Genomic DNA, 27,929 nt, shown 5'->3' on the forward strand with positions numbered 1-27,929 from the left:
GGACCTAGGCGTTGAAATTTCCCAAGCCGACTGGCTGTACTGTTGTACTCAGATTGAACATCTATCCCCTAACTATTGTCTGCGCCTTATTCACTTTAAGTATGTACATAGGCTCTATCAGACCCCTGTCTAACTGCACAAGATGGGACTCATTGCCAACGATAGATGCCTGCGATGCTCTGCGCCTGCTGCTGACTTCTCCCACCTTGCCTGGCTGTTTCCATAGGTCTCCGCATACTGGTGTGAGGTCTGCGCTGCTATTTCTGAGATCACCTCATCACTGGTCCAACCTGATCCTCTGCTTTGCCTCTTAGGCTTTGTTAAATTTTGCTCAGATGTCTCACGCAGATTGCCATGCTGCTGGTCCTTGCGCGGCCTAGGGTTTCCATGTGTTGGGGTCACAAGCCTGCACCTACGGCGGCCCTTTGGCTGGAGGATGCATCATGTTGCCAGACACTCCTGTTCGAATTCTGGGACCTTATGCCAGCCAGAACCCGCCTACTCGATATATGGGGCCCGCTCGTGTCCTACCTTCTGAGTCATGACTCCCAGCGCCCTGCGACCTCTCCCACGCTCCCTGCCGGTGCTGGCCGCTGGTGAAGGTCAATGAGCTGCCTCCTTCCTGCTTTCACCTCCCTTTGCTCCTCCTGCCTCCCCCTCTCCACACATTGTGCCTTTTTTTGCGTTTCCCTCCACTGTTTCAGTGCTTCCATGAAGTTTTTGCCTCTGTTTTGATTTTAAGTGATATGTGTATGAGGTAACCTTTCGCTGTATTTGATTGCATTTAGGTGCATGTTGATTTGACATGGTGTAATCTTGTAACTTTGTTGTGCTAACTTCTCAATAAAGGTCTTTGAAAATCAAAAAAAACTAAATAAATAAAAAATCTCCCCATGCCTAACAAAAATGAATGTGTCCTTGTGTAACGCAACTGGTGCTCATGTAAAGCACTCTGATACCTTTGGGTGAAGATCGCGACATATAAAACTCCAAACAGAAAAAAAAATAATAAGGTCAATTCAATGCTATCCAATGGAAGAGCTAGGCCCTACAGTCATGAAAAAAAGATTTAAGAGTTGTTTACTACCAGGACATGTAAAGCTTAAACGGACATGCGCAACTGGTTAAATACATTGCACCCTGCCTGCTGGGCTGTCCAGGGCCTACACTTCGGCTGACTTACATATACTTAAAAAAAAAAGGTTTTGTGCCGGGCAAAAGCTTTATTTCTCCTGGTCGAAATGGAAGTTTACAACTGCACACACAGGCTGCAATAGCAGGCCTGAAACATGCCGGTGGCACAATAAGTGCTCCAGGCCCAATTGTTGAATTGAATTTACCAGGCCCTGGGTGCATGTAGTACCACCTTATTAGAGATGTATATGTAAATTAATTATGCCACTTGGGGATAAACCAATGTCACTATGGTTTAAGGAGTGACTATATACCCGTTAGCACTGGTTAGCAGTGTTAAAGTGCAAAAAGTCCTAGTGCCAGCAAAAAAAGAGATTAGTAAAATGAAGGGGGAAAACAAAAGGTTTGGAGGAAGATCACCCTTGAGCTGACAAGTCTAACAGATGTCAAAGAAACTATACTTTGTTTTAGAGATGACCTCGCCTGATTTTAAAATTGTGAAAGAGACAGTGGATAGTTAAAAACACGGAGCACAGCAATATATTTTAATATTTGCATTATAGTCTTATTTACAGGTTGTGAAGTTGCACAGAGTGCTATGAAATTAAATTAACAATTCTGTTATCCTTGAAACTTACAATTTAAGTAAGCATTAAAAAATATTATGCGAAAAAGACTCCACAGCAGTGTAGTCTCTGTACAAGAATTTGAATTGTCTGCTTTCACCCCTTATGAAAAGCCAAGTATTACATAGTTAATTCAATTGTCTATCACAGTTTAACAGTTGTCTCATAAAGAGAGATGTACACAATTTTCTTGTGAAATAAGCCTATGAATTCCATATGCAATGTATTTTTAAGCACATGAGGTTGCACTAGATATTTAGGGATATCATTATGAGGTAAATATATAATGTTATATGACAAATGCAATGGAACAAATCCAAAAGATCCAAATTGAAAGTTTCACCAAAAATAGAAATTTCTGAAATATTTTTACCTGTATGAAAATTTTGAAAATTAACAACTTTAGTATCATTGCTGTTATAGCATAATGTAGTTATTAAGCCACAAAAGTTGCACATATTGCAAACAGAAAAAAAGTTGCTACCAACAACATATCCACCTTCTTTTAGTAAAGACAATACTTTATTTTTCAAATACACAAGGAATAGTGGGACTTTAAAGTGGCTGGAAAATGATTATTAGAAATTTTAAAAAATACACCACAAACGTTGCACATATTGCAAACAGAAAAAAAAGTTGCTACAAACAACATATCCACCTTCTTTTATTAAAGACAATACTTTTTCCACTTTTTAACAGGATTGGCTCCTATTATTATTGTCGTTGAGATAGCATTAGTAATAAAGTTCATGTTGAAGATATGCATTAAATTAAGTAGACCAAAAGAAGGTATTTAAAGAAATTGGTTAATGTTCAACCCACAACGAGAGCACTCAAAACTTAGAATTTATTGAATGTTTCTGACCTGACAGTTGTTGTCCTGCGGAACATGTGAAGGATGCAACTCGGTGCTTTTGTGGTTCAATGAAGAATGAGAACATGAAGGAACAAAAGTCTAAAGCACTGAGTGTTCATCATGATCATCAACCAAACTTTATTTCGCCGAAGCAACAACTGCATAAAACGTATTCTACATACAATTAATCCTCGTTTGTTAAAATAAATATAGGCTAAAATAGCAAATAGCTACATACAATTCATATACAAATAAAATACAAACATTTTAAACAATCAGCTTTTAAAGAGAAATTATTCATATATATGTGTACACATGTAATCCGCCTTAGCCCTTGCTTTCCTTATATTCCAAGACTATGGGTACAGACTCCTCCTTCTTATAGCAGACCAAAGGAACAATGCCAAACAATAGCATGTGAGGGGGTCAAGCAAAAGCTGTAGGTAATAAAGAGCTGGGCAACATTGTCTTAAGGTAAGACTACACTTAAGCAGAAGAACATGTCTATTCCTTTCCTCGATGTACATCTTACAAAAAAATATAAAATGGAGATTGCATTGGGTAGATTGTACATCACATGGGCAGACAGGGAGGGCATCAATAGAGTAAGTATTAGAAGGATATCCTAGCATAAGCGGAATATATGTTAATCAGAACCTCAACAATACATATCTGTGTTGAGGATTCGTAACACAGATATGAGGTTACAGTTGTATCTATGCTAGGGGCTAGTTGGTATTGTTTGACCATATTATTTTTACTATTTACCTCCCATTTATCTCTTTCTAATTTGTCTAATAATCGACCCTTCAGGTCCTTCCTTGAGATAGTCAGGCATGTAATCGGACCCTCAAATAATTTTAAAAAACCAATTGAATGTAGTGTGCTCTTAATATATTAGAGCCACTTTATCTTACCTACCCCATCTAACTTCAGGCAATCCATCAAGATAGCTTTGGTTAGTTTTAATGATTATTTCCCCCAAACTGAATGACACAACAAAATTGGAGCCGTACTGACCTGGTCTGTTATATAGGGAACATCCAGCTCAGAGTAACAATTATAAGTGGAGCAGGATTCCGGGAGACCTACTAACCTTATCAGAAAACTATCCTCTATTCGTTGTAAGGTTGATGTATCCGACATACCCCATACCCCATACTATACCAATTGGTTTGAATCTGAGTCTTTTTGTGAATCGAAAATAATAATTAAATGCCATTGCCCTAACACTTGGTAATCAAGTAGAATAAATGGGTTTCTTGCTAATGGAGTTAATGTGTTAGTTTTACTTACACATGGATCCCAAAATTGTATTTTTGCTCTTTTCTTTCAAACTCTTAAACAGACATAGGTGCTAACTTCCTGCCAAACCTCAAAATCTGTATATATTGTAGTTGCATAATGCTATGTATAGACTATATGGACCCTGTGGATATAATTACTATGATAAGAGACTCAGGTAAAGACTAACCTCACGGCATGCACAAATATAAACTTCAGAGTCAACCACAGAAGGTCACCTATACCTTCACCCTGTTTACTGAAATGTAATTATTTAAAAAAAAACAAAAGACGTACTGAACACAACAAATACCACCGGGGCAACTCATTTTGATTTTCTGTCCAACTCTTGTGGCATAGTTTTAAAAAAGGTAAATAGGATTCACTGACTGTTTACAATGTTCCACTTTTATGCTGTGCATGTGGCTTTCCAATTACTGACAAATGTAATTGCAATTTGTACATTGGATGTAGGTGTGACAATGATTTGCCAAGACAGCAGGGTGAAAGTCACCAGTCATCTTTTTTTACAGTGGTAGATAAATAAGCTCCACAGTACTCATTGTTAAAGTTATACACAATGTATAGATTGAAGCAGTAAGATGTTGGACCGTTTATTTCAGAATTATATAATTTGCACTGGTTCTGGAGCAAACATGATATTTGCACGGTTTGAAGAGTAAAAACAGCCTCGCACTGGGACAAAAAATCGGCCCAAGCACCAAATTAAAAGTGGTCCCCACTAGCAAGTCAGATAGGTAAAAAGTGTCCCACATTCTGCAAATCAGGGCAGTTTTGAATTTATAAAGAAAAAGGGCCAGATGTACGATCGTCAGATTTTGAGACTCGCAAATTGTGATTTTTAGTGCCTCCCAATTAGCGAGTCACAAAATCTGATGTATGCACAAAACTGGGGCTGAAATATCAACTCACTAATAATTTGCATCGCAAATACCAAAATCACTAATAGCGAGTCAGCATCAGGTCAAAAAGAGCGACTGCAGTTGCAATTTGCTGTAGCTATCGCAAGTAGCAAGAGCCTTTCAACTTCCTGATTCAGGTGAAGGACACAAAAGACAGAAAGTGGTGGCCGTAGATAAGCCGTGAGAGCAGCCAGAGTGCAGTGGATAGTCCAGCAGCACACACCAACTGAGCAGAGGGGCCCATACAGCTGCCAAATAAACCTTTGCAATGGTCACCCAATAGTCTCAGAAGGCAGCAGGGGAGAGATGCAGAAAATGGAAGTTCTCTTAGAGGGAACTCTAAATCCTAAAGAGGAATGCTGTAATAACCACAACCAGCTATTTAGATGTGCCTCCATGACTATACCTGATGTCAGAAATAAGGAAGATATGGAGGGACATGCAGCAGAGAGTCAATGCCCTGGGAGTGGTCGACCGTTCCATTGAGGAAATCAGGAAGTGCTGGTATGACCTGCGCTCTCGTGCCAAGGAGAGGGTAACAACACGCCTGCGGCACTCTCAGGGAACAGAAGGTGGTCCCTCGCATGTACACCCATCCAGAACTGCAGAGCCTATGGTTGAGATGACCCTTGAGGCTGAGGCTGAGGCAGTGGCAGTATTTTGAAACCTCAACACGTCTGCCCCTCCACCATCACCAGGTAAGAGCAATACTACTACTATGCCAACATTTATGCCCTTAAACCTGGTGTCTACCTGCATGCAACAGACCCTTACCCAGATATATCTGAATGGTCCATGTAGATGATCAAAATGTCACACATGGTACATTATGGGAAATGTAGTCACATATATAAACAATGCAGTTACTGTTAAGGGTGGGCGACAATTTCCATTCCGCTCGCGGAAATTGCAAAAATTCAACATTTTCGCATTCCACGCGAAAATGTGGAAACTTCCGCGATCCGCGAGGGAACAGAAATTGTCACCCACCCCGCAGTTGAGTAGAAGCATTGCACAAAACGGTGGCATCTTCTTGAATAAATATGCAGGGCAGGATTCATTCTGGCACGATGCTCCTGTCACAAAAATTAAACCCCAACAGGAAGCACACTATTTGACCTTCAACTCGGGCACCTGCTTTATTTATAATATATCTGTAAGTCTTACAGATCTGAATAAAGCAGGTGCCCGAGTTGAAGGTCACTTTCAGTAATGCATTAATCAGCACACAGCGGAGGCTAGGCAGGTGTGCTTTCTCCCCATATCTACCGTCAGCAATTTGCTGTAATCATTGATGGAGGTCTGTGCATTCATGGGTTTCTCGAGCGTAATCCCCGTGTAGTTCCTGACACCAGGAGGTTCTGTCTCCTCATCTGCTGCTCTGGTCGGTCTCTGACCCTTTATAAACAAGAGGCATGTGAACTGCATAGAAGCCCCACCCCACACACTGGCGGTGTGCAACATCCTCCCGCCCTTTCTCCACTATGATGGACAGCTCACTCGAGGGACCCCGGCGCCCATCGGCGCGGTGGCAAAGTTACAGACACACATGGTCGCTGGAGACAACTCTTCTGACCCTTACTATACATTTACCCAACGAGGTAGCACTTACTGATTAGCCAGTAGAAAGTACTCCAGTTGAGTAGAGGTATTGCACAAAACGGTGGCATCTTCTTGGATAAATATGCAGGGCAGGATTTATTCTGGCACGATGCTCCTGTCACAAAAATTAAACTCCAACAGGAAGCACCTATAGCATTTGACCTTCAACTCGGGCACCTGCTTTATTTATATCTGTAAGTCTTACAGATATAAATAAAGCAGGTGCCCAAATTGAAGGTCAAATTCAGTAACGCATTAATCAGCACAAAATCTCAGTGACCACGTGAAATTTCGCGTGATCGCTGAGATTTTTTGCTGTTTAGCGATATTTTGCGAAAGGCACTTTCGCAAATTTCGCCCACCCTTAGTTACTGTCAGACATCAGTTGAATAATGTACAACCAATGAGATAGTGTTTCATACGTAACTTCTATTCATCCCCCCATTCACCACATAGATACATCTGTGGAAGTACAGGAATTGGCTGCAGATGAGGGAGAAGACGAGGGCCAGATGGAGGAAGGGGAGAGTGAGGTGCCTGTGAGTCTCACAAGTACATCACATGAACAGACCAGGATCCAGCTCCCCATTGGCAGCTGCAGCAGAGCTGGAGAAGATCCAGCAGCCACCCACTCCTAGATACAATCCAGTCACTATGGACCGGCAACTGAACTTCACTCAACAGGCACGTAGGCACCAGCAGGCAAGGCAGGCATCTCGGTCTCAGGCGGCATCCAATGACCAGACGTTGTGTGGTGGGCTGGAGGAGGCAATTGTTGTATTCCATGTTTGGAATACTCTTGTGTTCTGTGCTCCAGGTTCGAGCGTTCAGGTTCGGAGATAGGCAGTTGATGGATATCTCCGGACCTGAGTGCCACGTTCTTCCTGAGGCTGCGTGTTTGGCAAATAAAGAACCTCACTTCTTCATCATCACTAAAATTCCTGTGGTATTTAATATACTGAACTGGATTTAACATATGGCGACGATCGGGATTTTGCCAATCACCCGTGCAGCATCCAGCTACATTTCGGTGGACAAGTGCTAATAGAAGGAATCATATTTTAACACGGATCGCAAAGGAAAATAAGTACAACCGGAAAATACCTCAATCTTTGGCACAGGTTGTATTTCTCCCTCTATTTTCAAACTGTGTGTGTTCAATTCGACAACTGCCTTCTATCGAGTGTGGGCTCGAGCGCATTCCTGTGAGCGCTGCTCTCACACGTTCTTTTGTTGATCTGCAATATCCGACGTGAGCGTCATACGTAATTAAACGTGCCTCCATCTTCAGATATTTTTATGCTGGGTCCTAGCGCCGCAGAGCGCATTGCTTGCTGAAATTCATTTGAAGCCATCATTTTGCGCGGTGACGCGCACACCTTATATTTAAAATACTAAGCTATGAAATTGAACATTATACACCTTCGGCGCACATCTGAAAATTTAAGTCATAATTATTAAACAAGTTTTGGAGGTCGTTTTCAATTGATTTAACTTCTGGAAAATTTTATGATTGTGAGTTATTTATAATTCCACCATGGCCACAATGCAAAATATTTCTGTTCCTCCACATTTTTTAGCAGAACCAGGTCCAATTAAAATAAAATGGAAACAATGGTTCAAAGGTTTTGCTAGCTATATAATAGCTTCAGATGGCACAAAATTTGACCCAGTCAGGAAATTGGCGCTATTATATAACAATTTAGGGTCTGAAGGACAACGTATATTTGATCATTTACCTGTTGTCACTCAATCTAATGAAGGTGATTGGGATGTTTACAAGGAAGCAGTTTGTAGACTCTCGAATCATTTTAAAGATGAAACTAGTGTTATAGTGGAAAGGCACAAGTTTTACACTAGACGTCAATTTGAATATGAAACCATTGAAACTTTCTTAACTGAACTAAGAGTCTTAATAGCTACATGTGAATTTGATGGCAGTATGGATCCTTATCTCCGGGATCAATTAGTAGTCAACTGTTTCAATAAAAAGGTTCAAGAAAGACTCCTCTGCTGCAGAAATCCCTCTCTTGAAGAAACTCTAGAATTAGCCAAAGGGATTGAAAGATCTGTAGTTGCACAGAAAGAACTAAATAAAAAAGAAACCTCTATTGAACCTGTTATGGCGATTGGTGCCAAATCCAAAGCTTTTAATCTCAATAAAACTCATGATATAAAAAAACAAAATGTATGCTATAGGTGTGGCTCTTCTACTCATTGGGCCAATGCTAAAAATTGTCCAGCTTTAGGTAAACTTTGTGTCAATTGCAACAAAGTTGGACACTTCTCAAAAATGTGCAAAGTCCCTCGTAAGGTTGCCACCATTGGAAATGTTGAAAATGATACAAGAGTTCATGACTCTACAGTTTGTTCCATTATATGTACAAAAAAGATTATTTTAGCAGTGGATGCAGAACCTTCTGAAAGTGGTCCGTTTTGTGACATTTCCATAAACAATATTGATTTACAGGTGACAGTGGATTCTGGTTCGCCTGTCACTTTCATCACTGATGTTCTCTTCTTCAAACATTGGAGTCATGTACATCTGAATCCCCCAGATATTCACACCATTGCTTTTGGAGGACACAACATTGATATGTTAGGATTTTTCAACGACTACATTAAATTTCAAGACAGATCTATTTTTACAAAAATTTATGTGGCAAAGAAAGGTTACAACATATTAGGTTGGAGAGATCAAGGTAAATTTGGAATGGTTCTCAGACCGGGCACTTCCTGTCCTATATCGTTAATTGACATTTCGAATCCAGACAATGATCTTCAACAGCTTTTGTCTCTTCATGAACTGCTTTTTCAAGATAAACTCGGTTCAGTACATAATTTTGAACATAAAATTATATTAAAAAAGAATGCTATACCTGTTATTCACAAGGTACGAAATGTACCCCTCTCGATAAGAGATCAACTTAAAATACATCTTGAAAAGCTAGTATCGGAGAAAGTAATTGAACCAATAAATTCTTCAGAGTGGATTTCTCCGATTGTTTTGGCAAAGAAAAAGGATACCAACGACATCAGATTATGCATTGATTTGAGATCGCTAAATAAGAACATTTTAGTTGATTGTTTTCCTCTCCCAAAGATACATGAAATGTTAGCTCAACTGGGTGGTGCTAAATTTTTTTCTTGTTTAGATCTTAGATCAGCATACCACCAAATAGAACTGGCAGTGGACTCACGTTCACTTACTGCTTTTAATACTCCTTTTGGTGCTTTTCAATTTTTGAGAATGCCTTTTGGCCTTGCTTCGGCTGCTTCGGTTTTTCAAAAATTGATGTACAATTTATTTGGTGATGTTAAGAATGTTTTAGCATATCAAGATGACATTCTCATCTTTTCCAAAACAAGGGATGAGCATATTGAAATTTTGCGTGATGTTTTGAACACTCTTGAGAAAAATGGGTTTACAGTAAAAAGAGAAAAGTGTAGGTTTCTTCTTAACAACATTGACTATTTAGGCCACCATATTTCGGAATTGGGTATCCAACCTAAATCAGATTTGGTTAAAGCAGTTGTAGACAGCTCCACTCCAGAAAACAAGGATCAGCTTAGATCTTTTCTTGGACTCTGCGAATATTATTCGCGCTTCATAGACAGTTTTTCTTTACAAACGGAGCCTTTAAGGAGACTACTAAAGAAAGATGTAGAATTTACTTGGGATGAAACACATTCTGTAGTTTTTTCTAATTTAAAAAAACTAATTGTGAAAGCTCCTGCTCTTCATTCATTTAGAGATGACATTCAATCTATTCTCACAGTGGATGCTAGTGGTGTTGGTTTGGGTGCTGTACTAACTCAATTGGTGGAAGGTGTTGAACACACCATAGGGTTCGCTTCAAGATCTCTTTCTCGAGCTGAACGCAACTATAGCACTATAGAAAGAGAAGCACTAGCTTGTGTGTGGGCTGCTAGACATTTTGAAACATTTCTTTGGGGGAGGAAGTTCGTTTTAATCACGGATCATAAACCGTTGGTTTTTCTTCTATCTAAAAGTGATCATGACAAACTTAGTCCCAGGTTGGTCAGACTTCTCTCAAAAATGTATGAATTTAATTTTTCAATTAAGCACATTCCTGGAGGTAAAAATACTCGTGCGGATTTTCTTTCTAGATGTCCTTTGTTGGACGAAGCCTCTTCCGTATTGTGTGATGACAATGAATGTGTAGTAGGTTTAATTGATGGATTAGTAGTTTTGGATGGGGCCATTACTTATTCTGAATGGACACAATGCTCTGCGGCAGACAATCTGCAGTGTTTGATTAAGAAATTCATTGTCAAAGGCTGGCCACAGGAAAGAATGTTAAGCGAAGGTTTAAGACCTTTTTATAAAATAAAAGAGGATCTCACTAGTGAAGGTGATATTGTATTGAGGGGGAATCTTTTAATTCCTCCTGCTAAACTAAGGCTTAGGTTAATCAATTTTGCACACCAGGGTCATCTGGGTATGACAGGTACAAAAAAACGTTTGAGATTATTTTATTGGTGGCCTGGGATGGATGTGGAGGTAGAAAATTTTGTAGGTCATTGCAATAGTTGTGCTATGTCTGACAAGTCCCTAAAAGTTCGGAATACACCTCTTCATCCTGTTGACTTCCCGGATGGTCCATGGGAAAAATTAGGCATTGATTTCATAGGGCCAATGTACAATGTTGATTCCAAATTAAGATATGCCTTAGTTGTTGTCGATTATTTTTCAAAATGGGTGGAGTGCAAATTTCTTCCACAACCTTCCACGTTAGCTGTTATTGATTTATTGAAGGATTTATTTCATAGGGAAGGAATTCCTAAGAATTTAATTTCTGATAATGGTGTCCAGTTTAAATCTCATGCTGTTTCACATTTCTTGGAAAATTTAGGCATTAAACATTTGACTGTTGCTCTTTACAGCCCACAAGGTAATGGGATGGTAGAAAGGGTAAATAGAATGATTAAGGAAACTATCCAACTTGCGTCTGTGCAAGGGGATAACATAATTGAGGCTATCCAAGATAGACTTTGGAGTTATCACAACACTCCTCATTCTGTCACTGGTACACCACCTTTTGTTCTTCTCAAGGGACGTTTTGGCTCGTCTAAGTTGTCTCCTTTCTGGGTTTTGGAACAAACAAATTCTTCTGGTAATTTACCAGACATCAACCGTGTTCGTCATTCAGTAGAAATGGCACAATCTAAAATGAAAAGGGTTTATGATGCAAATAAAAAGGTCACAGAACTCCATTTTCAGTCGGGAGATCTAGTTAAAGTTAGAAGACCTTTTGGTTCTAAAAAGGCCAAGTCTAAGTTTTTTCCTACTACCCGCATTGTTAAAGTTTCCAAGAATGCAGTTTTGGTTGAAAATGGGAAATGGTGGAGTAAAAGGAATGTGGTTTTAATAAAGAATAATGTTCAGCATGACCTTAATGGGGAGAATGATATCAATGAACATTTTTCTTCTAATCTACATTTTTCAAAGAGTTCCGTTGGGCAAAGCTGTATAACCAGAAATGACAATGTTGTTACTCATGATGTGGATGTTGATGAACACATTTGTGAAAATAATGATTCAGATGTTCTGTTTACTGGAAGGGAGGAGAGTTTAGAGCTTCCACATGGAGTTCAAGAAATTAGAGGTAGCTCAAGAGTTATTCGTCTCCCTCATTATTTGAAAGACTATGTATTACATTGATGTTTTTTTGTAAGCCCAATTTGTTGTTTAGTTATCATTTCAGATTATATGGCAATTGTTTGTTTGCATCCACCATTTATGGGGTTTTATGTATCATTCCTGATATTTCTTTAGAGTTTTTATTTTGATTCATTTTCACTGTATTTGGGATCATTTTGTGTTTGATGTTTAAGGGGGAAGATGTGTTGTATTCCATGTTTGGAATACTCTTGTGTTCTGTGCTCCAGGTTCGAGCGTTCAGGTTCGGAGATAGGCAGTTGATGGATATCTCCGGACCTGAGTGCCACGTTCTTCCTGAGGCTGCGTGTTTGGCAAATAAAGAACCTCACTTCTTCATCATCACTAAAATTCCTGTGGTATTTTATATACTGAACTGGATTTAACAGCAATGCTGCAGATTCAGCACCTGTAGCAGATACAGATATGGTTGATTAACAAAAACTCACCCAGGGATTCAACACCTTGACCTAACAGTTGGCTGAAAACCACGCCCAAATGGACTCTAAAATGGATGCCCTTGCAGGTGCCATTGGCCAACTGTGCACCGAGCTGGATGAGGACAGGAGCCTGCAAAGGCGCAGGGAGGGGAGAAAAGGCGCCAGGTTGGAGGCCATGACAAGGACAATAGGGAGGCTTGCACAGGCAACTACAACACTTTCCAAGTGCATCGTGGCCCTATGGGACAAGATGGGTCACCACAGCGGTGATGCATCACAGGGCCTGGCACAGATTATAGCAGCCGTGGAGGTAATTCAAACAGCCCACATTGACACTGGGGTTAGTGCTGAGGCCCCAGACAGTGAGGTTTCACTCCTCAGTAGTCGTTCAGCATCAGTTGCCCGTGTCCTGCGCTGGAGAAGCAGCTTCTCACCTGCAACTACACATGGCACCAGCTCCAAAACAGGACGTACATCAAAAAAATGAATGCAGAGTGACAGTGTGTTGTGTTCTCTTTATTACCTGTTTGCGGTGATGTAACCGCACAACATGTGCAACCAAAGGACATATCTTTTGTCTGATGGACAGGTTGTTCAACAGGGTGTTGGTGAACCCTGACATTAAAGGGAGCATATTTTGAGTATCCGACTACTTGTTGTGACATTTTGTGTACGTATTGTGTTAATAGGGATGTCTTACCATGTAAAGTAATGTCTGGCTATGTTGGGCCTGCGACTTCTTCCCTTGGCTGCTCTGCTTTCCTTGATTAGCTGCTAGACAGGTGGCCAGGATCATCATCCTCCGAGTCTGATCTGGTTACCTCAATGGGTAAGCCACTCCTGCAGGCAATGATGTGGAGAATGGCACAGGTTGCCACAATCATGCACACAATCTCAGGTGCATACTGCAAGGCTCCCCCACTCTTGTGCAGGCACCTGAAGCGCGAATTGAGGATGCCAAATGTGCACACAACCACAGACCTGGTGAGCCTATGTGCCATCTTGTACTGCCTTTCATGTGGGTTGTTGGGAGAAAGGTAAGTGTGTGAGGATCCATGGTCTCAGGGCATACAGAATGTCACCTGCTTACGCAATTATATGGTGAGAGAACATTCACACACATACAGGGAGTGATGGCTGAAAATACATTGAAATTTCGACCTTACATTTCAGTACCTAGTAGGTAACCTTCATCAAAATCCCCTCTTTTTAGTCACTGGTATATGCCACTGTGCCTGAGTCATGGGTGCTCCTATGATATTTTGCCACGATATCTGTGATGATATTGTGTGCATTGCAGACAACTTGGATGTTCAGGGAATGGGTGTTCTTACGGTTCCTAAATATGGGATGGGTGACATATGGGCACATGAGTCCTTTCTATGCATCCGATGACCTGTGGGAATTTAGCTGTCTGGTAGAATTGAATTTTCACAGTTTGCATTTCCATATCATGCCTGTGTAGGTTGACGTGTTGTTCTGTGTAGAGGAGTAGGGCGTCTAGGATATTGCGAAAAAAATATGAAAGCACACTAATAGGTGGGGGAGCACAGCCCCTGGACATGGGTGGGAATTGCATTGCTGCTCTGCATCTTGCCTTCAAGGTGTGGCTTGAAGGTAGCTATTAGCTCCAAGATCACATTGATACTAAGCCTGCTTGTATATCTTTTACTCTGTCTTCTCAAATGTGGTCAGCCTGACTCAGAATATCATCTCCTATCGCTGCCTCCTCTGCTGAGCAGTTATTACGCGCATCCTTCTCACTATCACGCACAGGGCAGACATAGTGAAAGTACCAGATAGATTCTGGTGTTGTGTTTTTTAGCTTGGGCCCTGTTGCCACCTATCTTGAATTGGAGGTAAATTGCATGTGTAAACAGGTCTTTTTACTGCTATTTGCAATTTGCGACTCGTTTGTACATGCAGTTTGCGAATCACAATTAAAGATTCCCTAATTGCGACTCGCAAAATCCATGCTCAATATTTAACGAGTCGCAAAACGGCCGCATCGCTATTTTTGTTTAGTGAATGCCTGCCATACATTGCATGCAGGTGTTTTGTGCATTCGCTAAACGATTTGCGACCAATTTGCGAATTGCTAATTCCTCGTACATCTCTCCCATGATGTGTAAGTGTTTTGCAAGGTATGGGAGATTGTATGGATTTGCACTCGCTGCTGTCAATGTTTTAGGTAATCATAGCAGAGAAATTCCCTCACGACCTCTATTACTGGAAAACAATTTAATTGTGAAAGGGAAACGCAAGGGCCTACACAATAGTGATACAAAACACAAAGAAATATTTTTCAATTTATTACTTTTTTATTTTTTATCATTTACCATTTTATGTTTTTCTTTTTTGAAAAATTCAATATACTTCTTTTTCTTATCACAAAAATAAATTTCAAACTTTTTAAATTTCACTGACTGAATGCATTACAGTGAATGTGCATTAAATTAATTAATAATTAGCAGTAGTCCCTGGGACAACCTAATATAGGTCACGAAGGATCTATCTCATCCCACAGTCACATCTACACACATCCCACATCATTCCACATTCATACACATTTCATAAAAACATCGAAAAAAGGCATAATTTTTTGTTATCGTTAATTGAACATTGGAGGTACAAGATATACAATAACCTCCTGTGACTAACAAATCAACTGCAGACGCAGAATAGTAGTGTCAAGTCAATGGTCGACGCGTTTCGATGGCGTAGGTGCCACCTTCATCAGGACCACAGATGTATTCAGAAACGATAAAGCCCAGGGAATACCTGCAATAATATATACATAAAAAGGATTTTTTAATTGCCCAAAATTCCCTATAGATTAAAGAGATCCTCACAGGTTAGGTGATCACTAAGTAGGAAATTTCAGAAAAAGTTTTTACAAACAAAAAAGAAAACAGAGAAAAGGGAATATATACATCCAAAAGAATCTTATCATAGTGAAATAACTGTCCCCGCATTACCGTTGCATAATCAAAATTTCGACCCATTATGCTTAGACTACATAGAGGTGGCAGTTTTCTAAGGGACACGTCTTTACATAGGTACAACGCATCTTGAAGCGGGATACAATACCACCACCAATAAAAACTTAAAACACCACGTGTATCACTGACATTGTAGTCCTCTAATTTTTTCTTTTCAGTGAACAAACACTGACACAACTGTTCACTATGCAGGTCCTTATCAACCCGCATTTTCGTAACATTGCAGACTATACAATCTCTCTGCAGTGGTAATATATACCACATGCTCGTTCGGAACGATCGCATGCGTGAAACAGATACATTTGATCCAAATTAAATCCATAAGTATTAATATATCTCCTGTCAACCAGTAGGGTACAATAAAGCTGGTTTTAAAAAAAACGCCTTTGAATGACTACATAATACCCGTTTCAAAATGGTGCTGATATACGATGTAAGACAGTCCTCTTTCCTTTACTTGATGTTTTAATCATACTCCGCCTACTCGTTGGCTGAGCCGTTGTGATTGGCCAGCAACGAATATATTATCTTGTAGGCCTTGACGTCACTGCGTGTTGCCGTACTGCTATCGGTGGTCTACCCGGAAGACCGCGAGGTTGAGAAACAATTGACGGAGAAGGGACTCTAAAAAAGAAGGTAAACCGTTAGATAGACAAACTTTTTGACAGAGTGGCGCTTGGGCCGCTACATCCTCTTTTTATTGATTAGTTAATAATACTTGGTAACAAGTAAACTAGTTAATGCTGTCCTGGTTGGACTTTTTTTAGATGTAACGCGTCCCCGAGTGAAAGACTAACAACATAGCTCTGGATACATTTGATTGGGATGGGTATATTACCGTACCGCTATCTCTGGGACATCTATATGGTTTTTGGAGGAAAAGAATTTCTAACATAAAAGGTAAGCCTTTTTGGCGCCTGTTTTGCCTATGACGAGGTGGTAGTACTATGCATATCCTTGTAATAATAAAAAAAAAAAAAAAATCTGTTTTTATAAATTCGTTATAACAAATAAAAGATGACTCCAGTTTCAATTCCATTTAGTGTTGAGGTGTTGCTAGATACAACAGGATAACGGCCGCAAATCTTGGTGAATAACTGGTAATGAATACGACTCCGGGATCGAATTAAGGTTAGCCTCTAATTAACAAATAAGTTTTTCAGAACAACTACTGTCTTATATAAAGTACCGTTAGGAAATCGAGTTAGCTGCCTTAGTGGGTTTCACATGCTTATAGTGATTTATATAAATAGATCTGTCTAGATAAAAAGAGTAGATGGTGAAAAGGTCTTTAAAATGTAGGCATGGGTCTATAGGAACACTATTTGTGAAATATTTACTTGCTAAATATGTTATTTGTGTCTCCACTGAATACACAAATTCGGCAGAAATCTGTTTAGAAGTGGTATTACACCTACGTGGCAACAGATTAAAATAAACTTAATAGTGGCTTTTTTCACTTTTTTGTGCAAGTTGAAAAATACCAGTACATATTATTCTCCTAGCTTCACAGAGGATCTTTTCTGGATATACATTTATAGAGACTGTGACCCTGCCAAAAAATTATAATTAATGAGTTTATGTACTGTGTTGACAGAGTTATGAATTCCTTCTATCGAGCGTATGACGAGACATTCTGAACAGAATATCTTTTAAAACAAGTAAGCTTTCTGCTCCCCTGCTTTTAATTATAGCGGTGGTGTCTAGGTATGGCACAGAGGACTACAATGTCAGTGATACACGTGGTGTTTTAAGTTTTTATTGATGGTGGTATTGTATCCCGCTTCAAGATGCGTTGTACCTATGTAAAGACGTGTCCCTTAGAAAACTGCCACCTCTATGTAGTCTAAGCATAATGGGTCGAAATTGTGATTATGCAACGGTAATGCGGGGACAGTTATTTCACTATGATAAGATTCTTTTGGATGTATTGTTAGACCTGGCACCATTGGCGTGGGTCACCCTTCCATTTTTGTCTGTGCCTCAATGTGTTTTTGTGTTGGTGTTAGCTGCTCAGGGCGCTGTGCCACTGCCATCCAGTGCCACAGTGCAAGTGCTCCCTATGGTAAAATGTATTATGTGAATTGACTTCCACGTTTGGTTTATTTGGTTTACTATCAGTCCCTAGTAGAGTGCACCAGGGGTGCCAAGGGCTTGTATATCCAAATGCTGCTAGTGGGCTTGCAGCACTGGTTGTGCCACCCACCGAAGCAGCGGGGTAAAATGTGTCTAGGGTCTGCCACTGCAGACCCTGCTCGCGGTCTGGTACCGTCGCGCTGACTGAGCAAGTGTCCCCACTTACCAGTCCCTAAACCTTCCCTTAACTACATGTTAGTCACCCCTCTGGTAGGCCTGAGCGCAGGGTGCATTGTAGGTATAAGGTAGGACATACCCTGATGTGTGTGGCATGTCTTAATAGTGAATTACAGCCACTTTCGTTTTTCACTATTGAAGGCTACCTGCTCTCCATAGGCCAGAATGGGCTGCTGGGATCGCTACACGCTGTGACCCCAGTGGACTCAGAGAGCATGGTAGAAAGTCATGTTTAGTATGCCTGAACTCAGGATAATAAAATACGTCTTTTAGTAAAGGTTATTTTAATATCCTGGGTTTGCAAATGCTACTTTTAGAAAGTTAGCCTTTGCGTGCCTAACCATCTCAGTCCGCCTCTGCTGTGTGTGTGTGTTCTGCCTAGCAACAGTACAGGAGCAGGGCTGGGGGGATTCCAGGAGACAGGTTGGCTGCCAGGTGGTGGGTAGAGAGATTACCCCAGGATGGGTGGGAGGAGTGCACCCTGACTCTTGAATAGACCTGTGCTCTGCCACCACAAAGCCGGCGCCGCCCCCTGTGGAGCGGCTGATGTCTCTGCCCTGCTGCTGAAAGGAACAAGCCGAGTCACCACAACAGAGTGCTCCAAAACTGGACTGAGCCAGGCCCAGGCCCCCTGGCGCTAAAGAACAAAAGAATCCCTGTATAAAAGTAGGAGCCTGGCTCCTAAGAAATCAGATCCAGATTGAACCACGAAGGAACTCTGCCCGACTAGAAGGACCTGGAAGAAGCTGAAGGAGGAGTAACTTTCCCTGACCTGAGGGACTGGCCTGCAGTAGGTGCCTTGCTAAGGAAGGAGAGGAAAAAGACTGAAAGAGACTTTTGCACTTTGTTCTTCAACTATCTCCAAGGGCTTGGAAGAAGAGCTTGCCCCCTGAACTGAACCCCAGGACCAGTGGGTTCACCGTGTCTCCGCTCGTCTGAGAATTCGAGCCGTGTGCTTTCTCCCGCCGGAGTGCCCTGCGCACCTTCGCATCCCTCCTAGGGCCGTGACACCCAGAAGCCTGGCCGCCTCCACTCGCCGAGAGCCCCGCTCTACCTGAGTCGCTCTGGACCCATCGAGTCTGGCCGTCCCGCTTCCCTGTCACCTGCCTGCTACTGGAGCGCGCTTGGTGCCCTTTCGCCCTCCCGCTGGATTTCTAGTGGGGAAGTGAAATCCAGCCTCGGACGGCCGCCCGTACGTCGTAACGTATCCGGCCGCCCCGCTTCACCTCCCAGCCTGAGTCTGACCGTGCCGCCCTCCGCAGTGACCTCCCGCACAGTCCGTGTCGGAGGCCCTGGGCCGCACCTGTCTACCGAGAGCCGCCCGCTGAATTCTTGATCCGGAAGACCCACGAGGTGCAGAACCTGCATCTCTCCTGAAGTCTCGTCCAAGCACATCGCACGTTCCCAGGTACAGTGAACTCTCTATCGGACTCGGGGTCCGCAACGTTCTGATTTCCCCGTATCACTGTACCCTGGGTGCCCTGCGCATCATCGTGACTGGACCGACTCAACCGAGCCCCGTGAAGCGCTCGTGATCGAATAAGTTACCAAAGACAAGAACAGTGCCTAATTATCATCTTGTGGCTTCCATTTCGCAACCGTTATTGATGGTCTTGTACATGCCTGCGTAACAAAGAATCTTTTATATAAAGCATCCGTATTTTTGATACAACTTACGCCTGGTGTCCGTTTGTGGGGGATCGTTGTGATTTACTGTGTGTTATCATAAATGCTTAACTAACTAGCGCCCTGAAGTTTAGCCCTGACTGCTCGCGCCACACTACCTATAGGGTGAGCAGGGGTTGTTCTGAAGGGGTAATTCCCTCGCCCTGAATAGAAGAAGGGACCGCTGCTTGTCACAAGTACCTACCTGTGCCAACCAGAGGTTCCCCATTCTAACATTGGTGGCAGCGGTGGGATTTCGAATTTGCATTTATGATTTACATACAGTGAATTATTGATCACCACTTAGAGCAGACCTATAACGCAGCCACAGATTGATTGACAGTTGTTGCTAAAGAAGAATCTCCACCTTAAGAAACCATGCCTAGCTCAGTCAGTGGGAGCAGAGCGTCCTCCGTATTCTCTGGAGTTGATGACATCGATTGGGAGGAAGGCGCACTGCGGAAGTGCAACAATGATATCTTGAAAGGATATCTCTCCAAGTACCGAATTAAACAAAGCGGACTAACCACTAAGGATCAGTACGTAAAGGCGCTGAGAGCCTGGCACGAATCAAAGTTCCCAGAGAATGCCCGGGAGGTGATACCCCCAGAAGGTGTTTCTGAGCCTAGCAGAGGCCTGTCGCCAGAGGAGTTGGCCGACAGGAGTGCCGCCCGAGCACATGAGGTGGAGATGGCAAAACTGCACATGGAGAGAGAAAGGCAGAAACTGGCCATGGAGCATGAGGTAAAAATGAGGGAGTTGGATCTCAAGGCCAGGAGTTTAGACAACTCACCCTCTGGTGGCAGCAATTCAACAGAGTCAAGGGTGCACATTCCTAAAGATGTAGTCAAAGAATATTATAAGCAGGATGATATTGGGCAGTGGTTTAGGGCCTATGAAGTAGCCATGTCCTCCCACCGGGTCCCTGAGAAGGATTGGGGAGCGGGGTTGTGGGGAAGGTTCCTGAGTGAGGGGCGGGACACACTGCTAGACCTCCCCTCTGATGTCCACACATCCTATCCACACATGAAGGAGGCTCTTATGACAAGGTATGGGTTGACTCCTGAATTGTACAGACAGAGATTTAGGGATTGCACCAAGAAACCTGGTACCACTTATGTAGAATATGTGACCTTTTTTTGCAGAGCGCTGGATGGTTGGGTGAAGGGTAGCAAGGTGGATGATTACCAAGGGCTGTTTGATTTAATCGCATGGGAGCACTTGTCGGATAATTGTTTTCCTGAGCTACGCCAACACCTGATCGATAGCAAGCTGTCCAACCCGAGGAAGCTTGCTGAGGAGGCGGACCGCTGGATCAGCACCAGGGTCCACAAGGGTCCCGTGGGAGGCCCCGCCAAGGGTGTTCAGGGTCCGCAGCAGAAGAGTGGGGGGGACAAGGGTAAACAGAGGGAGTTCTACAAAGGGCCCCAAAGTAATTCCCAAGGGAACCAAGGGAAAGGTTCTCAGCCACCCCCACCCCCGAAGCAGACCGGGGCCCCGACAGGTAACCCTGTTCAAAGAGGGCCCCTCCGATGTTACAAGTGTAACAACCTGGGGCACATTTCCGTGGATCCCAAGTGCCCCCTGTATGGTAAACCAGCACCCTCTGGTGCTCCACCCCCCAAGCAGGTGAATAGTGTAGCCTTGGGGAGGGAGATAGACGTCCAAGGGGCGGGGGATCCCGTACAGATGACCCTAGTCTCATTAGGAGACAGTGAGATGGTCGCTGAGGCCCAGCTGCCCCCCAATACTCAAAAGTATGGGCAGTGGGTGACCATAAATGGCAAGAGGGTGGGGGCTCTTAGAGATACTGGAGCCAGTGTGACTGCTGTCAAGCAGCACCTGGTGTCTCAAGAGCAGGTTGTCCCGCACGCATTCTGCCGTGTTGTCAACGCTGACAACACAGAGAGTCAGTGTCCAATGGCTCAGGTTCCCTTTGAGTGGGGGGGGGTCTCTGGTACTCTGCAAGTGGCTGTGAGAGAGGCCATGCCTGTTGATTGTCTCCTAGGTAACGATTTGGAGAGCTCCCCTTGGGAAAAGGTGGAGAAGACGACTCACCTGCGGATGGTGGGCTTGCCTGATTGGGCGTGTGTGACCACCCGGTCGATGGCAGCCAGTAGGGGTGTTGAAGGAACCCTGGAGCCTGAGGGAGAGGCCCAGGAACCGGCCTTAGAGAGAGGGCGAGGGAGGCACGGGAATCCGGCTCCTGAAGTTCCCACGGCCCAGGAGGAAGCAGACCTTGAGGGGGATGCCCTGGAGCCTACCGGGGAACAGATAGCCGAACTGGGGGACCTGCCTGAGCTGACCCATTGGCAGCAAGAAGGAGGCCCCACCAGGGAGGAATTCTGCAGGGAGCAGAAAGAGTGCCCCTCTCTAGAGGGTATGCGGCAGCAGGCTGCAGCCCAGGCCAATGGTGATCAGTCCGGAACTCACTTGATCTACTGGGAGAACGACCTCCTATACTCCGAGCCTAAGGTTGCTGAACCTGGGTCAGCCCGTGCGCTGGTGGTACCCCAGAAGTTCAGAGCCTTCCTACTGGGGCTGGCTCACGACGTACCGTTAGCAGGACATTTGGGGCAGGACAAGACCTTTGAAAGGCTTGTCACCCACTTTTATTGGCCCCAAATGCGCAGGAGTTCTGACACTCACTGCAGGACATGCCAGACTTGCCAGGCAAGTGGCAAGAGTGGAAGGAAGCTGAGAGCTCCACTCCAACCTTTCCCTGTGGTCAGTACCCCATTCCAGCGGGTGGGGATTGACATTGTGGGGCCACTGGACCCCAAGACAGCCATGGGCAACAGGTTTATCCTGGTCTTGGTGGACCATGCCACCCGGTACCCTGAAGCCATCCCTCTGAGGACAGTGACGGCCCCCGTGGTGGGACGGGCACTGATGGGAATTTTCTCACGAGTAGGATTCCCTCTAGAGGTGGTGTCTGACAGGGGGACCAACTTCATATCGAAATATATGAAGTCCCTTTGGCAAGAGTGTGGTGTAACCTACAAGTTCACCACACCTTACCATCCCCAAGGAAACGGGTTGGTTGAGCGCTTCAACCGAACCCTGAAGGGCATGATTATGGGTCTCGAGGAACCCATGAGGCGTAAGTGGGACGTCCTCTTACCATGCCTTCTCTTTGCGTACCGCGAGGTGCCACAAAAGTCTCTAGGGTTCAGTCCCTTTGAGCTTTTGTATGGCCACCCAGTACGAGGACCTCTTAGTCTGGTCAAGGAAGGCTGGGAGCAATCTCCCAGGAAACCTCCCCAGAATGTATACAGTTACATGCTGGCTTTCCGGAACCAGACTAGGCGTTTCAGGCAACTTGCTGAGGCAAACCTGGAAGCCAGCCAGGAGGAAATGAAGCGGTGGTACGACCAGAATGCCACTCTGGTTGAGCTTCAACCTGGCCAAAAAGTGTGGGTCCTGGCCCCTGTGGAGCCTTGTGCACTCCAGGACAAGTGGACAGGACCCTTTGAGATTGTGGAGCGCAAGAGTTCTGTCACCTACTTGGTGGACTTGCGGTCTCCTAGGAACCCCTTAAGGGTCCTACATGTCAATCGACTGAAGCCCCACTTGGAGAGGTCCGAAGTGGGCATGCTCTTGGCCACCGATGATGGGACGGAAGAGGAGTCCGAGCCTCTTCCTGACCTCTTGGTAGCCTCAGAGCGAGACGGGTCAGTGGATGGGGTAAACCTCTCACCCACCCTGACCCCTGAGCAACAGGGTGACTGCCGCCAGCTGCTGGGGCAGTTTCCTGACCTGTTCTCCCTGGTTCCCGGTATCACAAATTGGTGCGTCCATGATGTGGATACGGGAGACAGCTTACCTGTGAAGCACAAGGCCTACCGGGTAACTGACAGGGTCAGGGCCTGCATCAAAGAGGAGGTCTCGAAGATGCTTGCCCTAGGGGTGGTTGAGTCCTCCAGCAGTCCTTGGGCCAGCCCAGTGGTCTTGGTCCCAAAGGCTGCAGCGCCGGGTGCCACGCCCGAACTCCGGTTCTGTGTGGACTACCGAGGACTCAACTCAGTCACGAAGACTGACGCGCACCCCATCCCCAGAGCTGATGAGCTCATCGATCGGTTAGGGGCTGCACGGTACCTCAGCACGTTTGACTTAACGTCTGGGTACTGGCAGATCGCCTTGACTGATGGGGCCAAAGAGAGGTCCGCATTCTCTACGCCAGATGGGCATTACCAGTTCCGGGTGATGCCCTTTGGGATGAAGAATGCCCCTGCCACCTTCCAGAGGTTGGTCAACCAGGTGTTGGCTGGGCTGGCCGAGTTCAGCGCCGCCTACCTGGATGACATCGCAGTGTTCAGCGGCACATGGGAAGGACACCTGCAACATCTCTGGGAAGTGTTGATGGCGCTGCGCAAGGCAGGCCTCACGATCAAGGCAAGCAAGTGTCAGATCGGGCAGGGTTCAGTGGTGTACTTGGGACACCAAGTGGGGAGCGGCCAGGTGGCGCCCCTCCAACCCAAAGTTGAAACCATCCTGGCTTGGGAGCCCCCAAAGACCCAGACGGAGGTGAGGGCCTTTTTAGGACTCACCGGGTACTACAGGAGGTTTGTCAAGGGGTATGGCAGCATCGTTGCCCCCTTGACAGAGCTGACTTCGAAGAAGCAGCCCAGAAAAGTGATATGGACTGACACCTGTCAGAAAGCCTTCGACACCCTGAAAACTGCCATGTGCACGGCGCCCGTGCTCTTGGCTCCTGACTTCTCCAAAGAGTTCCTGGTGCAGACGGATGCATCAGAGCATGGTGTAGGGGCTGTTCTCTCACAGATCACTGAGGAGGGCTTTGACCAACCCGTAGCCTTTATTAGCAGGAGGCTACTTCCCCGGGAACAAAGGTGGAGTGCGATAGAACGAGAAGCATTTGCTGTGGTCTGGGCGCTGAAGAAGCTAAGACCCTACTTGTTTGGGTCTCACTTCCGGGTTCAGACCGACCACAGGCCCCTCAGATGGTTGATGCAAATGAGGGGTGAGAACCCAAAACTGTTGAGGTGGTCCATCTCCCTACAGGGTATGGACTTTACGGTGGAGCATCGCCCTGGCACAGATCACGCCAATGCTGACGGTCTGTCCAGGTTTTTCCGCCTTAGTGATGCAGAACTCCCTGGGGTAGGGTAGTTCTCCCCACTTTTCAGCTGGAGGGGACACGTGTTAGACCTGGCACCATTGGCGTGGGTCACCCTTCCATTTTTGTCTGTGCCTCAATGTGTTTTTGTGTTGGTGTTAGCTGCTCAGGGCGCTGTGCCACTGCCATCCAGTGCCACAGTGCAAGTGCTCCCTATGGTAAAATGTATTATGTGAATTGACTTCCACGTTTGGTTTATTTGGTTTACTATCAGTCCCTAGTAGAGTGCACCAGGGGTGTCAAGGGCTTGTATATCCAAATGCTGCTAGTGGGCTTGCAGCACTGGTTGTGCCACCCACCGAAGCAGCGGGGTAAAATGTGTCTAGGGTCTGCCACTGCAGACCCTGCGCGCGGTCTGGTACCGTCGCGCTGACTGAGCAAGTGTCCCCACTTACCAGTCCCTAAACCTTCCCTTAACTACATGTTAGTCACCCCTCTGGTAGGCCTGAGCGCAGGGTGCATTGTAGGTATAAGGTAGGACATACCCTGATGTGTGTGGCATGTCTTAATAGTGAATTACAGCCACTTTCGTTTTTCACTATTGAAGGCTACCTGCTCTCCATAGGCCAGAATGGGCTGCTGGGATCGCTACACGCTGTGACCCCAGTGGACTCAGAGAGCATGGTAGAAAGTCATGTTTAGTATGCCTGAACTCAGGATAATAAAATACGTCTTTTAGTAAAGGTTATTTTAATATCCTGGGTTTGCAAATGCTACTTTTAGAAAGTTAGCCTTTGCGTGCCTAACCATCTCAGTCCGCCTCTGCTGTGTGTGTGTGTTCTGCCTAGCAACAGTACAGGAGCAGGGCTGGGGGGATTCCAGGAGACAGGTTGGCTGCCAGGTGGTGGGTAGAGAGATTACCCCAGGATGGGTGGGAGGAGTGCACCCTGACTCTTGAATAGACCTGTGCTCTGCCACCACAAAGCCGGCGCCGCCCCCTGTGGAGCGGCTGATGTCTCTGCCCTGCTGCTGAAAGGAACAAGCCGAGTCACCACAACAGAGTGCTCCAAAACTGGACTGAGCCAGGCCCAGGCCCCCTGGCGCTAAAGAACAAAAGAATCCCTGTATAAAAGTAGGAGCCTGGCTCCTAAGAAATCAGATCCAGATTGAACCACGAAGGAACTCTGCCCGACTAGAAGGACCTGGAAGAAGCTGAAGGAGGAGTAACTTTCCCTGACCTGAGGGACTGGCCTGCAGTAGGTGCCTTGCTAAGGAAGGAGAGGAAAAAGACTGAAAGAGACTTTTGCACTTTGTTCTTCAACTATCTCCAAGGGCTTGGAAGAAGAGCTTGCCCCCTGAACTGAACCCCAGGACCAGTGGGTTCACCGTGTCTCCGCTCGTCTGAGAATTCGAGCCGTGTGCTTTCTCCCGCCGGAGTGCCCTGCGCACCTTCGCATCCCTCCTAGGGCCGTGACACCCAGAAGCCTGGCCGCCTCCACTCGCCGAGAGCCCCGCTCTACCTGAGTCGCTCTGGACCCATCGAGTCTGGCCGTCCCGCTTCCCTGTCACCTGCCTGCTACTGGAGCGCGCTTGGTGCCCTTTCGCCCTCCCGCCGGATTTCTAGTGGGGAAGTGAAATCCAGCCTCGGACGGCCGCCCGTACGTCGTAACGTATCCGGCCGCCCCGCTTCACCTCCCAGCCTGAGTCTGACCGTGCCGCCCTCCGCAGTGACCTCCCGCACAGTCCGTGTCGGAGGCCCTGGGCCGCACCTGTCTACCGAGAGCCGCCCGCTGAATTCTTGATCCGGAAGACCCACGAGGTGCAGAACCTGCATCTCTCCTGAAGTCTCGTCCAAGCACATCGCACGTTCCCAGGTACAGTGAACTCTCTATCGGACTCGGGGTCCGCAACGTTCTGATTTCCCCGTATCACTGTACCCTGGGTGCCCTGCGCATCATCGTGACTGGACCGACTCAACCGAGCCCCGTGAAGCGCTCGTGATCGAATAAGTTACCAAAGACAAGAACAGTGCCTAATTATCATCTTGTGGCTTCCATTTCGCAACCGTTATTGATGGTCTTGTACATGCCTGCGTAACAAAGAATCTTTTATATAAAGCATCCGTATTTTTGATACAACTTACGCCTGGTGTCCGTTTGTGGGGGATCGTTGTGATTTACTGTGTGTTATCATAAATGCTTAACTAACTAGCGCCCTGAAGTTTAGCCCTGACTGCTCGCGCCACACTACCTATAGGGTGAGCAGGGGTTGTTCTGAAGGGGTAATTCCCTCGCCCTGAATAGAAGAAGGGACCGCTGCTTGTCACAAGTACCTACCTGTGCCAACCAGAGGTTCCCCATTCTAACATGTATATATTCCCTTTTCTCTGTTTTCTTTTTTGTTTGTAAAAACTTTTTCTGAAATTTCCTACTTAGTGATCACCTAACCTGTGAGGATCTCTTTAATCTATAGGGAATTTTGGGCAATTAAAAAATCCTTTTTATGTATATATTATTGCAGGTATTCCCTGGGCTTTATCGTTTCTGAATACATCTGTGGTCCTGATGAAGGTGGCACCTACGCCATCGAAACGCGTCGACCATTGACTTGACACTACTATTCTGCGTCTGCAGTTGATTTGTTAGTCACAGGAGGTTATTGTATATCTTGTACCTCCAATGTTCAATTAACGATAACAAAAAATTATGCCTTTTTTCGATGTTTTTATGAAATGTGTATGAATGTGGAATGATGTGGGATGTGTGTAGATGTGACTGTGGGATGAGATAGATCCTTCGTGACCTATATTAGGTTGTCCCAGGGACTACTGCTAATTATTAATTAATTTAATGCACATTCACTGTAATGCATTCAGTCAGTGAAATTTAAAAAGTTTGAAATTTATTTTTGTGATAAGAAAAAGAAGTATATTGAATTTTTCAAAAAAGAAAAACATAAAATGGTAAATGATAAAAAATAAAAAAGTAATAAATTGAAAAATATTTCTTTGTGTTTTGTATCACTATTGTGTAGGCCCTTGCGTTTCCCTTTCACAATTAAATTGTTTTCCAGTAATAGAGGTCGTGAGGGAATTTCTCTGCTATGATTATTTTGTTTTCCCCTTTTCCCTGACCTGAAGTAAATTCTAAGGGGGTCCCATATCTGTTGCAATGTTTTAGGTAATAACAGCGAAATCAATTGTGGAAAACTCGCCACCATACCATACAACAGGCCCACAAACAGCACAAACAACACAGCCCACACAGTGAGCAGTCAGACCAGCCGCTGGCAATGCCAGATTGCCATGCTGGCCCGTCCGAA

General features: G+C 44.8%; 1 protein-coding gene across 1 annotated transcript in view; it reads left to right on the forward strand.

Moving 5' to 3' along the window:
- ITGAE (integrin subunit alpha E) overlaps positions 1 to 27,929 on the forward strand; it is an 847,690-nt gene that overhangs the window by 688,470 nt on the left and 131,291 nt on the right. The gene's annotated exons all lie outside the window — the stretch shown is intronic.

Source organism: Triturus cristatus, chromosome 3_2 (genome assembly GCF_964204655.1).
Source record: "Triturus cristatus chromosome 3_2, aTriCri1.1, whole genome shotgun sequence".
Lineage (NCBI taxonomy): Eukaryota > Metazoa > Chordata > Amphibia > Caudata > Salamandridae > Triturus > Triturus cristatus.